This window comes from Narcine bancroftii, chromosome 1 (assembly GCF_036971445.1).
Source record: "Narcine bancroftii isolate sNarBan1 chromosome 1, sNarBan1.hap1, whole genome shotgun sequence".
Lineage (NCBI taxonomy): Eukaryota > Metazoa > Chordata > Chondrichthyes > Torpediniformes > Narcinidae > Narcine > Narcine bancroftii.
In genome coordinates, this window is record NC_091469.1 from 227,461,875 (window position 1) to 227,476,455 (window position 14,581).

Here is a 14,581-nt window from a genome sequence, read left to right on the forward strand (position 1 = left end):
CTGCGAGCCATTTTTGTAGTCCATTATTTACCGACCTGAGGGAGCGGGTTTCTCTCTCCGCAGCGGGCCTCTTCGGACAGGTAAGGCCTTCACCTTTTTCCTCCTTTGTCTTCTCTTCCTCTCTTCTTACCGTTGCTTTCGACTTTTCTTTTTTTGTCGCCATCTTCTTTCCACCTTTATACTCACTTTTCTGTAACTTTTATTTCTGTGCCTTTGTGTTTTCTCTTGTTTTTCCCGACTTTTCTGGAGAGGGCTGGAGTTCACCGTCCGGCCACTACTCCATCACGTGACTCCTCCACATCACTCCCCTTTATGAAGTACACTGACATCACTCCTCTTTATGAAGCGCTGATATCACTCCTCTCTAAGATGCGCTGACATCACTCCTCCCTATGAAGCGCTGACATCACTCCCCTTTATGAAGTACACTGACATCACTCCCCTTTATAAAGGCTGAAATTACTCCCCTTTACAAAGTGATGATGTCACTCGCCTTTATGAAGTACAGTGGCATCACTCCCCTTTATGAAGTACACTGACATCACTCCTCTCTATGAAGCGCTGACATCACTCCCCTTTATGAAGTACACTGACATCACTCCCCTTTATGAAGCACTGACATTACTCCCCTTTATGAAGCACTGACATCACTCCTCTTTATGAAGTACACTGACATCATTCGCCTTTATGAATTACACTACATCACTCCCCTTTATGAAGTTCACTGACATCACTCTTCTTTATGAAGTACACTGACATCACTCCCCTTTATGAATGAAGTACACTGACATCACTCGCCTTTATGAAGCGCTGACATCACTCCCCTTTATGAAGCGCTGATATCACTCCTCTCTAAGATGCGCTGACATCACTCCTCCCTATGAAGCGCTGACATCACTCCCCTTTATGAAAGGCTAAAATTACTCCCCTTTACGAAGCGATGATGTCACTCGCCTTTATGAAGTACACTGACATCACTTCCCTTTATGACGTACACTGACATCACTCCCCTTTATGAAGTACACTGACATCACTCCCCTTTATGACGTACACTGACATCACTCCTCTCTATGAAGTACACTGACATCACTCCTCTTTATGAAAGGCTGAAATTACTCCCCTTTACGAAGCGATGATGTCACTCGCCTTTATGAAGTACACTGACATCACTTCCCTTTATGACATACACTGACATCACTCCCCTTTATGAAGTACACTGACATCACTCGCCTTTATGAAGCGCTGACATCACTCCCCTTTATGAAGCGCTGATATCACTCCTCTCTAAGATGCCCTGACATCACTCCTCTCTATGAAGTACACTGACATCACCCCCCTTTATGAAGTACACTGACATCACTCGCCTTTATGAAGCGCTGACATCACTCCCCTTTATGAAGCGCTGATATCACTCCTCTCTAAGATGCCCTGACATCACTCCTCTCTATGAAGTACACTGACATCACTCCCCTTTATGAAGTACACTGACATCACTCGCCTTTATGAAGCGCTGACATCACTCCCCTTTATGAAGCGCTGATATCACTCCTCTCTAAGATGCCCTGACATCACTCCCCTTTATGAAGTACACTGACATCACTCCCCTTTATGAAAGGCTGAAATTACTCCCCTTTACGAAGCGATGATGTCACTCGCCTTTATGAAGTACACTGACATCACTTCCCTTTATGACGTACACTGACATCACTCCCCTTTATGAAGTACACTTACATCACTCCTCTTTATGAAGCGCTGACATCACTCCCCTTTATGAAGTACACTTACATCACTCCTCTTTATGAAGCGCTGACATCACTCCCCTTTATGAAGTACACTTACATCACTCCCATTATGAAGCGGCGATTGTTTAAAATAAAAACCAGATTGTCGTTAACTCTTCTCTGGTAAGCTGTGTTTCTTGAGCTTTGTAGTTATTACCACTAAAATTTTATATATATTATTTTTAATTACCAATTTGGCTGCAGAAATTATTTTGGAGCATAGGTATATTCTACTGATGTATATGACAATAAACTCATTATCATTATTAGCTATACTCATGGTTGTATCACCAAATTCTCTTCCAGCTCCATCTTCAGAATCACTACTGACACCACCGTGGTGGGCAAAGTATCACATAATGATGAGATGGGATAGAGGAAAGAGAAAGAAAGTCTAGTGACCTGGTACCAAGGTTGGCTCAATAGTTAACAAAGCACATCAATGCCTGTTCTTTATTAGAAGTCCAGGGAAGTTTGGCATGTACCTCAAGTCCCTCAACAATTTCTACAGATCCCGCATCAAAAGCATACTCACTTCATGCATCACAGCATGGTAGTGGAGCTGCTATGCTCAAGATTGGAAGTAGCTGTGGAAGGTGGCGAATGCAGCTCTGAGTTCTTTCCCCTCCATGAACTTCATCTATGTACATCTCCCACTGCCAAGAAAAGACAGCCAACGCACTGAAGGGCCCATCACACCCTGGGCACGCTCTCTTCACCCTCCTCCAATCAGGGAGAAGGTTAAAAGTGTGCAATATCACACCAATGAGCTGAACTACAGTTTCATCTCAAAGCCATCATACTCCTGAATAAACTCCACTACAGCGAGGTTCATTCTGCCAAGGCTTCTTACTAATTAATTTTTTTTAAAATCATTATACATTACTCCGTAACTGAGACCTTGCTCTACTTCAAATGGCTATATGAAATTGAGAATTGACCCGTTTCGCTGCTCATGGTAAAAATCCATCTCGGGTACATAGTGGCTAAAAATCTTAAACAGAACTAAAAACAAGAAGCAAATAGCAGAATAAGATAAAGTGCAGGACCAATGCCAATTTGTTATAGCATTTAAATAATGGCCATACTTAATTTTAGCAGAATGATTAATGACCCAAACTTGGAAGCAAGAAAGAAGCCAATAAAATGATAAGGCCTGATGAAAAGACATTTACGTGCAGTCAGATTTTAAAATCGTGTCTTTTTAGACTGCTGGAGGCAAATTTAAACATCTTGTGCCAACTTTCCCAAAATAATTGGAACAATGCCAACGATGATGTACTCCAGATGTGGGTTTCAGTCGATAGGTGTGTTTCTTTGAGTAGTTAACAACTCACATCCTTCAAATGGATGTAGGAATCTAATCCTCAAGCATTGTTTAAAGTCATAGGCTTCTATTAACATCAGATGGTACCCTGAGCTCTGTTTGTACAGCTGCTGTCTCTATCTCCTGCACCAACAGACGGATGTACTGTGTGCCGTGATAGTCACTGCCGGCTCAAATTTTTTAATGTATTTCGGCTAATGTCTAACTACCTATGTCAAATATTAGGCACTAATCAGCAAACTGAAATTAGAATGAAAATTAATCAACATGAGCCATGCAGTGGACAATCTTAACAACTATAAATGTTCAATTAAAGCCTCATATGAAATCCGCAGTATTCAACAGTTAAACATATATTGAGTAACTAAACATTCAATTCTTTTTTGGTCCTTATATATTTGAACAAGTCTTCAGTTTTCTCTCCCTGCCCCAATGTCAACGCACATCTCTAATGGGAAAGTAAAATCGTGAGACTAATGATTCTCCAATCATGTATGAAAATTCCAGCAGGCAGCCTAAATCAACAGGTATTTCCTGCTTTGTATTTGCATTCTACTTTCATTATATTCAGAACAAGAACACCATTATTTATTGCCCAGATAATGAGTTAAGTAAAAGTTATTTGAATTATTTGCACTCTTTATCAAGTTCTCAGCATGTGTAAAAATCTTTCTTGGTTTGTTCAAAGTAACACAACTATTAGTGTTAATGTAGCCAAGGTCTATTTAATACACTGCAATTCCAGAGACTCAATCACTCAAAAGTAACGAATACATATTTTGTAACATTTGTTGCCAGTCAGAGGTTGGGAGTGCTGGTTAATCACATCAAAGCATTCAATTGCCCCAAATCTTTCAGTTGGAGCGGCGGCTACTCTGCTTACTGAATGATCTCGCAACCAGACCGGTTGAGTTCAGTGAGCAAAAACTCGTTTATTGAGGACTGCCTGGCTGGTCTTATGCTCCCAGCCCGGACCTGGTTGAGCGCTGGGGGCCCTGACTTTGTGGGCTTCTGAGCCAGGTGACGAGGTCGGGGATAAACCCCCCCCACGGTGCCATTTTGGCCGGCTGCCCCGCCGCGTGCGTGACATGTGGGGACGGTTCGTCTGCCTAATGGTGCGCCGCCACACAGTCTTTAATTTTATGCAGTTGCATTATTTCTAGTCAGTCTCATTAATGAAACATGACCGTTCATTTGTAGCATGTCAAATTTAACTCACCTCATTATTAATTGTTCAATTAAATATCTTTGCAACTAGTATTATAAATCCTTGGTCTCATGGATTGAAGAAACATGGCATCAGTGGGATATTAGAATATTAGTGGCATCCTTTTGCATCAGTACATTTCAAATTATTGTAGAGGTCCTCTGCAACAACCTCCACCCTGCTACGTGCACACACGCACACACACACACACACACACACACACACACACACACACACACACACACACACACACACACACACACACACACACACACACACACACACACACAAAAAAAACCATACCAATAGGTGTCTCTTGAAGAGAACATAGTTTACTGCATTTGATGCTCTTGATGTGGCCTCCTCTAGAGAGATGAGACCATGCAGATTGGGTGAACACTGCCACTCTATCCTCAAATGTTATCTGGAACTCCCTGTTGATAAACATTTTAATTTCTCTTCCTATTCCCATACAGACCTATTAGTCTTCTGCCTCATCCATTGGCAGGGTAGAATATGCTTGGAAGCATTTTAAGGTTGAATCATCTCACTTTGATTGCAAATCTTCTTATCTGCCTGATGCAATTTCAAATCCTTTGGATCATTGCCCTGAAAATTAAATCATATTGTACTGAAGCATACCATCTCTTCCAGAACGACTTGTTGTCACTGCCTTTCCATTGAGATGCCAACTTACAGAAACCTATTCAACAAACGAAACCTTCTCTACCTCACACCCATAACCCTTTATTTTTCTTGCATCATGTGCCCATCCAAATTTTTTTTTAAAATGCTCCAACTGTACCAGCTTTCATCACCATCCACAGCAATACATTCCAGGCACACATTACTCTCTGGGTAAAAAAAGTTCCACCTGAAAGCTCCCCTAAACTTTCCTCTCCTCATCTTGTACAGATGACCTCCAGTGTTTCCTAGTCTTGCCCTGGGGAAAAAGGTGCTGCCTTATATGGGCTATGCCTCTGACGATCTTCCCAATGAATTTTTGGTCCAATCTTCCAACTAAGACTCCAATATCCAGGTTCTGCTCTCTTATTCCATGTCCTTGAGTCTCTTAATTTTAATAAATGGTACTCAACCCTCCCAACACTTGATCAAGAAGAGTTTCGGCTCAAAACATTGACCGTTCTTTTTCTTCCACTGATGCTGCTTGAACCCTTGAGTTCCTCCAGCAGATTTTATTTGGTGTCAAATCCTACATATAATTTGACTGTCATCCTCTCTCCCTTCTGACTTCCCAATCCCACCTGTGGAATTTTCAGTGGCTTTTACAGGAGGACTGAAATAGTTAATGCCGTAATCCCAGCGACCCTGTGACCTCCATTTAAAGATGCACATCAATTTCTAGGCTGCTCTGTCTTTCTCTTGTGATGTCGTTTCATCAAACATTCTTTTGTGCAATCAAATGACCAAATTGGAGAACAGAAATTCCCAGGGCTATGTAAGAGTTGCATTTCCTAGAAATGTCTAAAAACTCCTCAAGTCAGAAATTGTTTTTTTTGATAATAACCCATAATGCCCTATGTATGCTTGTTATAATTATTTCATTTCATTGAATACACTCCCTAAAGATACCCTCAATTAAAGTAATGGAGTACAAACTGTAACCAGTCATGAAAAAGACATGATGAAATATTTCAACAATGTTTCTAAACTTTATGGGCAGATTCATATGGTCAGACGTTTGTCATTCAGGTCATTCGTAACCTGCACAATCTTTCCTTGATTATCTTTGCAAAAGCTTCCGAAATTTTGAAAGCCTCCCAAACTCAACGTTATTCTCCTTTCTGTTAAAAAGGCCCAAAATGTTGAAACCATTTTTTAAAAGAATTTTTTTGTAAATCTAACCACTGGCATACTTCTAATCTTTCAAATAATTCTTCAAAGGACTCCAATCATTCTCAAAATGGACTGTCCCAAATTTTGCACAGTGATCCATCAGCAACTTGACCAAGGTATGGAACAAATTTTAAAAGCATATTGGCATTTTCTATTCAGTACTCAGAATTCATTTGCTGTTGAATGCCTTACAATTCCATTCTTTGCTTTAAAATGGAACATAAGCACCACCTTAGGTTCTTATCTCTCAGTCTATGTTCTTATCCAGTATTTTTCCCTCAAATTCACATTTCTATGCAATGAACTGCATCTGGAAGCTATCTACTCATTTTGTAGACTGTTTTACGGTCTCCCACAAATAGTCATGTCAATTCTGTGATTTTATCAGTAAATTGTGATGATATTCCTATAGTCACAAGATTATATCGTGACACCATCGCTCATACTCAACACACATACTTACAGATTTGCTTTGGTTATCAGTAACTCGTGCATTTTTATTAATCTCAGTTTTAAAAAATTGATGTACATTTGCATTGTACTCTGTGGATGAAAATAAACTCATTTCCATTATCATTTTATTTTGGTATTTTTCTTCCTTATTCCAGTTATTTGGCCAACCACGCTGGTCAAATTTGGAGATAGATTTGGAGCTGAACTTGGCTGCACAGTGATGGGTGTCAAAGGAATAAAATAGGTGGCTAAGCACGCAGCCTTGAGGTGTTCCTGTGCTGATGCACAATGATTGAGGGTTGCCGATGAAGAAATAGAGGGACCCAGATCCTTAACTTTGATCATATGTTTTGCTGGCTTGACAATGTTAAATGCTGAACTCGAGTCAATGAACAGCTCGATTTAAGTTATTTGGTTATGGAGGCAGTAGGGTCAGAGTCATGGGGGGAGATTTCATGGCCCATGCCCCACCAAATGAGTATTGTGCCCCTCACCCACCCGCAGCACTAGCATCACCAGGGGGTTGTGGACCGCACCAGGTGACGCCATCGGAAGGGGTATCACAAAAATGAATCACGTGGTTTTGTCTCCACGTGATATAAGCACACGTGTTTGTCTGAAAGCGTGTGACAGCTCGGCAGAGAGAGGAAGTCCATGGCAGTTATGGCACCTGCTTTCCCCCCCCCCCACCCCCCCGCAACACGGATGAGTAGGTTCTTGACCGGCAGTTTGTCGCCAAGAACCACGGTCTCTCCTGACGCCAACAATGGGAGGCAGTGCAGAGGTTGCTACTGGAAATGGGGGGGCTTTGCTCCTGAGGAGAGATTGAGTAGCTTGAGCATTTAGAAGGACGAGGGGGAAACTGTGAAAGGAATGGATAAGATGAAGGTTATTTTCACATGCAGGTGTGACTAGAATGAAATGACACGGTCTGAAGATTTGGCAGAATAGATTAAAGACAGATAAGGAGAAGCTGCTTCCCCCAGAGATTACTGAATCTATGGAATTCTCTGTCCAATGAAGCAGTAGGAACTGCCTCATTAAATATATTTAAGACACAGGCAGATAGAACTTTGAAAAATATGGGAATTTAGGGTGAAACACAAAATTCTGAGAACAGTGTGATTGGAGTAAACACAAAAATACTTGAGGAACTCAACAGGTCACGCAGGGGAATGTAGGGTTCTGGGGAACAGGTGGGTAAGTAGTCTTAAGTGGTCAGTCATGATCTTATTGAACAGCAAAGAAAGCACAACCATAGAACACCACAGCAGGCCACTCAGCCTTTCTAGTCGGTGCCAAAACATCATTCCGCTAGCCCCACTGACCTGCACCCATTCCATAACCCTCCAGATGAGCAAGGTGGGCACCCCTACTCTTATTGCTTGATTTCTCTGGAGGGCTGAAGAGAGAAGTTTATAAAATAATGAGAGGCATCAAGAGGCGAGATAGTCTTTTTCTCAGTGAGTAAATATCAACTATTAAAAGAGTTTTGGAGACAGATTTTGTAGTTGAAGTCGATACCACAGCGATGTTTAGGAGGCATTTATATCGGTACATGAACATATAGAACCAGAACAGCACAGGTACAGGCCCTACGGCCCACATATCTGCACTGAACATGATGCCCAATCAAACTTAAAATCTGCTGCTTGCACCTGGTAGGTACCCTTCCCTTCAAATTCATGCTTCCATCTAAAAGCCTTTTTAATGCTCATATGGTTTCTGCTTCTGCAACTATCCTGGCAGCCTATTCCAATAGCCTACTACTTTAATTAAAATATTTGCCCTGTACATTTTCTTTAGACTTCCTCCTGCTCACATTCAGCTCTCGCATATGGATCTTTTACCCTGGGCTGTCCACCTTGTCAAGGCTTCACGTGATTTTACACACCTTCATCAAGTCACCTATGTCCCAGAGTAAACAAACCAAATTTGTCCAATCTCTCCCCATAACTCATACCCTCTTAAACCAGGAAGCGCTCTGGTAAATCTCTGCTCTATCCCTTCCAAAGACTCCACATCATTCCTGTAATTGGGCATGAAGAATTATGCATAGTATTCCAAGTGCAGCCTCATCAAAGTTTAATATAGCTGCAACAAGACCCCCTTACTTTTATACTCATTGCCCCACCCAATGAAGTCAAGGATACCATGTGCATTCTTTGTCACCCAATCTACCCATGTGGCCAGTTTCAATGAACCTTGCAGGGAATGAAGGAATGTGGAAGATATACAAGAAGATGGGATCAGTTTAATTTTGTATCATGTTCAGCACAGACATTGTGAGCTGAAGGGCCTGTTCCCATTGCTGCACTGCTCTGTTTTCTGTTTGAATCATATTAAGCATGTCAGGAGTTTGCGAAGGTTTGGCATGACACCAGAAACCCTGGCAAGTTTCTACAGAGGTGTGATAGAAACTGTGCTGACCGGCTGCATCATGGTCTGGTATGGGGACACCAATGCCCGTGAGCGTAAAGCCCTGCAAAAGGTAGTAGGCTCAGCCCAGGATATCACAGTCAAAACCTTCCCCACTATCGAGAACATCTACAGGGAACGCTGCCATCTGAGAGCAGCAGCAATCATCAAGGCCCCCCCCACCACCCAGCACACGCTCTGTTTTCGCTGTTACCATCAGGAAAGAGGTATAGGGGCCACAAGACACACATCACCAGGCTCAGGAACAGCTGCTCCCCCTCCACCATCAGACTCCTCAATGACAAACTCAATCAGGGACTTGTTGAAGGACTCTTACTTTTATTGACATTTTTTTCTCTTTCTGTATGCACAGTTCGTTTACATTTCTTAATTTGTTCACGTGTACATTGAGTACTTTTTTTGCATTACCAATAAGTGGTAATTCTGCCTCGCCCGCAGGATAAAGCATCTCACGGCTCTTTGTGATGTCACGTTCGTACTCTGCCAATAAACCTGAAACTGATTTAACATTTGAGCTCAACAATGGACATCATGACATGACACAAAGAAACCAGCATTTGGCAGCAGGAAGCATCTTCCCCAACTCCAAATGCCCAACACCCTGCAACATCGCCGCATATCAGTCCACGGTACATTTCTACCGAGGGTCAGTTAATCATTACAGGCCTTGTTATTGCTTGTGATGTCTACTGGATATGTGCAACAGAAATCTGATATTGTCTCTGTTTGTAATGGGCAAAACAGTTAACACATTAGAGTGACGGGGTCCAAATCCACTGCTTTCTGTGAGTAGTTTGTAGGTTCTCTTCATGACCTTGTGGGTGTTTTTTTCCAGGCTCTCCTCCCACATTCCAAAGAAGCACAGATTAATAGCTAAATTGATCACAAGCGTGGCACTGCTTCATGGGCCAGAGAGCCTTTTACAGTTACTGTACGTCTAGGTTAAAATATGGATCAAATCTTTCCACCAACCTTCAGCAAAGCTCAATAGTTCCAGCTCAGCAATGCACCTGTCCACTGCTGCAATTATAATTGAACCAAAGGATAGCAGATGAGTGATGACCTTTCTCCATCCTAGATCTGAAGGGCGTTTTTCTTTACGCAGTCACCGTTGCTATCTATTACAAGTTTCCAAAGGCAGTCAGTGAGACAGGTACAATGGCAATGTTTAAAAGGCATTTTGATTGATACTTAGGTATAGAGTGAAATAGACCAAATGCAGGTGAATGTGATTAGTGTCAACAGACAGGTAAACAACAAAATCTGCAGGTGCCGGGGTCTGGAGTATTACGTCAAAGTGCTGGAGATACTCAGCATGCCATGAAAGTGCAGATTGGCATTGATGAGCTTGGCAAAAGAGATCCATTTAAGATGCAGAAGGTGATAAATCTGTGGAATTTGGTGGTGTAGAAGCCTAGTCATTGGGTGTATTTAAGGTTCTTGATTAGCCAGGACATCAAAGGTTATGGGGACAACACCAGGCAGTGGAGCTGTGTGGGAAAATGAATCTACTCATGATTAAATGGCAGGGTGACTCAATGGGCTGAATCGCCTATTTCTGCTCCCATGTCTTATGGTCTTATTTTTGAACATACACAGTACAGACGTTACACCCCACAATGTTGTGCCGACCTATGTCAACGAACTCTACACAATCTAAACCTTTCCTACCCCACACCCATAACTCTCAATTTATCTTGCTTCCATATCCCTGTATTTGAGTCTTTTGAATGTCCCTTTTTACCAACCTCCACCACCACCCCTGGCATTGTATTCCAGGCACCCTTTTCCTTCAGTGTAATAAACTTAACTCTATCATCTCCCCTAAACCTCCTCCACTCACCTTATTACCAGATGTCCTCTGGTATTCCCTATTGTTTCCCCAGGAGAATATTACTGGCTGACCACCCTATCTATGCCTCTCAGAATCTTACATATCTCAATTAAGTCACCTCTCCTCCTTTGTCACTCCAAAAGAAAAAGCCCAAGCTTGGTCAACATTGCTTCACAAGATACTGTATGTTCTCCAGTCCAGGCAACATCCTGGTAAATCTCTTCTGCATCCTCTCTATAGCATCCACATCTTTCCTGTCATGAGGCAACTAGAACAGGACACAATAATCCAAGTGTGGTCTAACCAGTTTTATAGAGCTGCCACATTACCTCACGGATCCTGAACCCAATCTCCCGACCAATTAAGGCCAGCACACTATACACCTTCTTAACCACCCTTCTAAATTGTGTGGCAACATGTCAACGCGATGATGGTGCGTGGAATTAAAATGGTTAATCATTGGGAGGTCTTTCCCGTTCCCATTTGCAGAGGCAGAGCAAAGGGGCTCAACAAACATTCTCCCATTCTGCGTCCAGTCTCCGTGATTAAAGGATGCTGCATTGGGAGGAACAAATGGAGTAAATGACTCCTGTCAATTCACGGGATGCACTTGGAAGGACTATTTGGGGCCCGAATGGTGGTGAGGGAAGATGGGCAAGTGCAAGTGTAGCACTTCTTGTGTTCACAGGGGTTGATGCCATTTACTTCCAACGGATGCAATGTGACCTGCTTTTCTCCAGCACTTCTGTGCACTGCACCAGCCTCCACCCTCTGCAGATTTTCTTGTTTACCTTCCTTGGAAGAAGCCCAAGGCTCACCTGCAGCCTACACACCACTGGGTAGTTTCTGGTCCTGCCTCAATGGAAGCTGAGACAAAGAACATTAAAATATTTGCCCTGTGGATTTTCCTTACACTTCCTCCTGCTCACCTTCAGCTCTCGCCTCTGTTTCTGTGTGGTAGCTGAGTATGCAGGTATTGAAATGGAATGTGACACCACTTTTATGTTGACAAGATATATGTCTATTTGGGGCAAATTCTTAGGCAGTATTGCATACATATATTGATAGATAGCTGTGCCGTTCTGCATACAAATAGCCTTTGCCCGTTGGGCATGCTATGACTATTCTCATGAGGGAGCAAACAGCTGACCAAGCCTTTTACCCCTTTCTGACTCCACAGCAAGTTCTCGCTCTAACAATTCAGCCCTCACATACTGTGAAAGCCATCATCAACAAGGGTGGATAATGATGTTAGGAACTAAAGACACACCTTTACTGAAACATTTATAGATACCTGGGATAAGATGGATGGGGAAATTGGGACAAAGGGCGGTATATCCACCCTATACCCCTCTGTTCCAGAAAGAGTCAATATCTTTTTCCCCCAAGAAGATCTTTTTTTCAAAATTGTGGTATGATAAAGGAATTAAACAATAGAAGATTGCTACAGACATGGTCAGTTAATGTCTTTTATTCAACTGAGGAATAAATATGGATTATCTAGAAATACGCTTTTTTGCTATTTTCAAATAAAGCAATTCTTAAAAGATAAACTGGAACCAGAAAGTTTATTACCGCCATGCAGTGAAGTGGAAACACTTGTCTGACGAGGGCCAATATGGAAAATTACCTCTGCAATGTACCTTTTATTACAGAGAGCAACGTGTAAACCGGGACTCTGTAAATCTAATCAGCTTTTGGTACAGGATCTGAATATTACAATTCAAGAGCAACTCTGGATGGACTTTTGTTGAGACTGTTATGTCAAACATAATTAATGTGCGATACAGATTAGTACAGTATAATTTTTTTTACACCAATTATATATCACAGTTGGTTGTTTTTCCAGACTCTATTGTGTAGTCTTCCAAAGGCGCTATAAAGTCTGGAAAAACAACCAAGTGAAAAACCTCACAAAGATAAGCGTATACAGAGCCGTTGTCATACCCACACTCCTGTTCGGCTCCGAATCATGGGTCCTCTACCGGCATCACCTACGGCTCCTAGAACGCTCCCACCAGCGTTGTCTCCGCTCCATCCTCAACATTCATTGGAGCGCCTTCATCCCTAACATCAAAGTACTCGAGATGGCAGAGGGCGACAGCATCGAGTCCACGCTGCTGAAGATCCAGCTGCGCTGGGTGGGTCACGTCTCCAGAATGGAGGACCATCACCTTCCCAAGATCGTGTTATATGGCGAGCTCTCCACTGGTCACCGTGACAGAGGTGCACCAAAGAAGAGGTACAAGGACAGCCTAAAGAAATATCTTGGTGCCTGCCACATTGACCACCGCCAGTGGGCTGATATCGCCTCAAACCGTACATCTTGGCGCCTCACAGTTCGGCGGGCAACAACCTCCTTTGAAGAAGACCGCAGAGCCCACCTCACTGACAAAAGACAAAGGAGGAAAAACCCAACACCCAACCCCAACCAATCAATTTTCCCCTGCAACCGTGTCTGCCTGTCCCACATCGGACTTGTCAGCCACAAACGAGCCTGCAGCTGACGTGGACATTTACCCCCTCCATAAATCTTCGTCCGCGAAGCCAAGCCAAAGATATATCACACCATATAAGCTGCAGAAAATAAAATTGGATTTATCAAATAAGTGTTTTACTTGTGGTACAGAGGAGGGTACCTTTCTGCACTCCACATGGATGTGTCCAAAAGTAAGACCATTTTGGGTAAAAGTAGGGGATTTGGTGGAACAAATTACTAATATCTCATATCCACAAAGTCCTGATGTATTTTGGTTAGGGAATGTTGAGGGAGCCAATCCTGAACTGGTCCTTTCACCTACTCAGTGAAAGTTTGTGAAAATAGTATTGGCAGAGGCAAGAAAATGTAATGCAGATACCTGGAAGTCAAATTTTTATCTGGGAATCGACAGATTACATGTGGAAATACAAAAGCCAATTCCATCGGAAAAAAATTACATATAATTTAAGAAATAAAAATGATACATACCTACAAATATGGAGCCCATATGTACATAAGATAGGTACCGTGGGTTAGTTTCCTTCTTTTCTAATCACTGTTCCCAACGACCTCGCCAGATAGCACGGATAATATTTGATAGTTAGGTCCTCTGTGCTCCCTGGCCTGTCTTAGTACAATCTAGCATTTCTATAATTCCTTTTCTTTTTTCTTCTTTTCTTTAATGTGTTACCATATGTTATTAACATGTATAAGAAATGATTGATTTGTTTTTTGGGGGGGATTGGGGTTAGGGAGGGTTTTCGTTTTTAAGGGAAGGAGGTATATATTTGTTTTGTAGTCAGTAACAATTTGTTTTAAAATGATGGATGTATACTACATGTATGCAAACTTTAAAACAAAGTATTAAAAAAAACCATATGCCAACAAAATTCATGGGAGTGGTGTGTAGTTGTGAGTAATATGTTTTTTGATTGCACTCTGTTACAGAACTGCATGTTACCCTGTCGGACAGTGAAACTGGGAGAAAGTCAAAAGTTAAAGCATAGCGCAAATATTACATTTTTATTGTGTGACAATAAAAGAAACATTTGAATAATTAAGCACCTCATAATTAGAACCAAAGAACCATAGAACACTACAGTACACAACACAGGCCATTCAGCCCTTCCAGTCTGCACGAACCATTATTCCACTAGTCCCACTCAGTAACATTCAGGCTTTCTTTCAAAAAGACTGTGCAGGT

General features: G+C 42.1%; 1 protein-coding gene and 1 long non-coding RNA gene across 3 annotated transcripts in view; one reads left to right on the forward strand and one right to left on the reverse strand.

The window, feature by feature from the left end:
• LOC138739800 (solute carrier organic anion transporter family member 3A1-like) overlaps positions 1–14,581 on the reverse strand; it is a 345,875-nt gene that overhangs the window by 143,138 nt on the left and 188,156 nt on the right. The gene's annotated exons all lie outside the window — the stretch shown is intronic.
• On the forward strand, positions 1,799–14,364 carry LOC138739792 (uncharacterized). Its single transcript, XR_011342424.1, has 3 exons — positions 1,799–1,904; positions 2,088–6,288; positions 14,326–14,364. It is a non-coding gene; the product is annotated as an uncharacterized lncRNA (long non-coding RNA).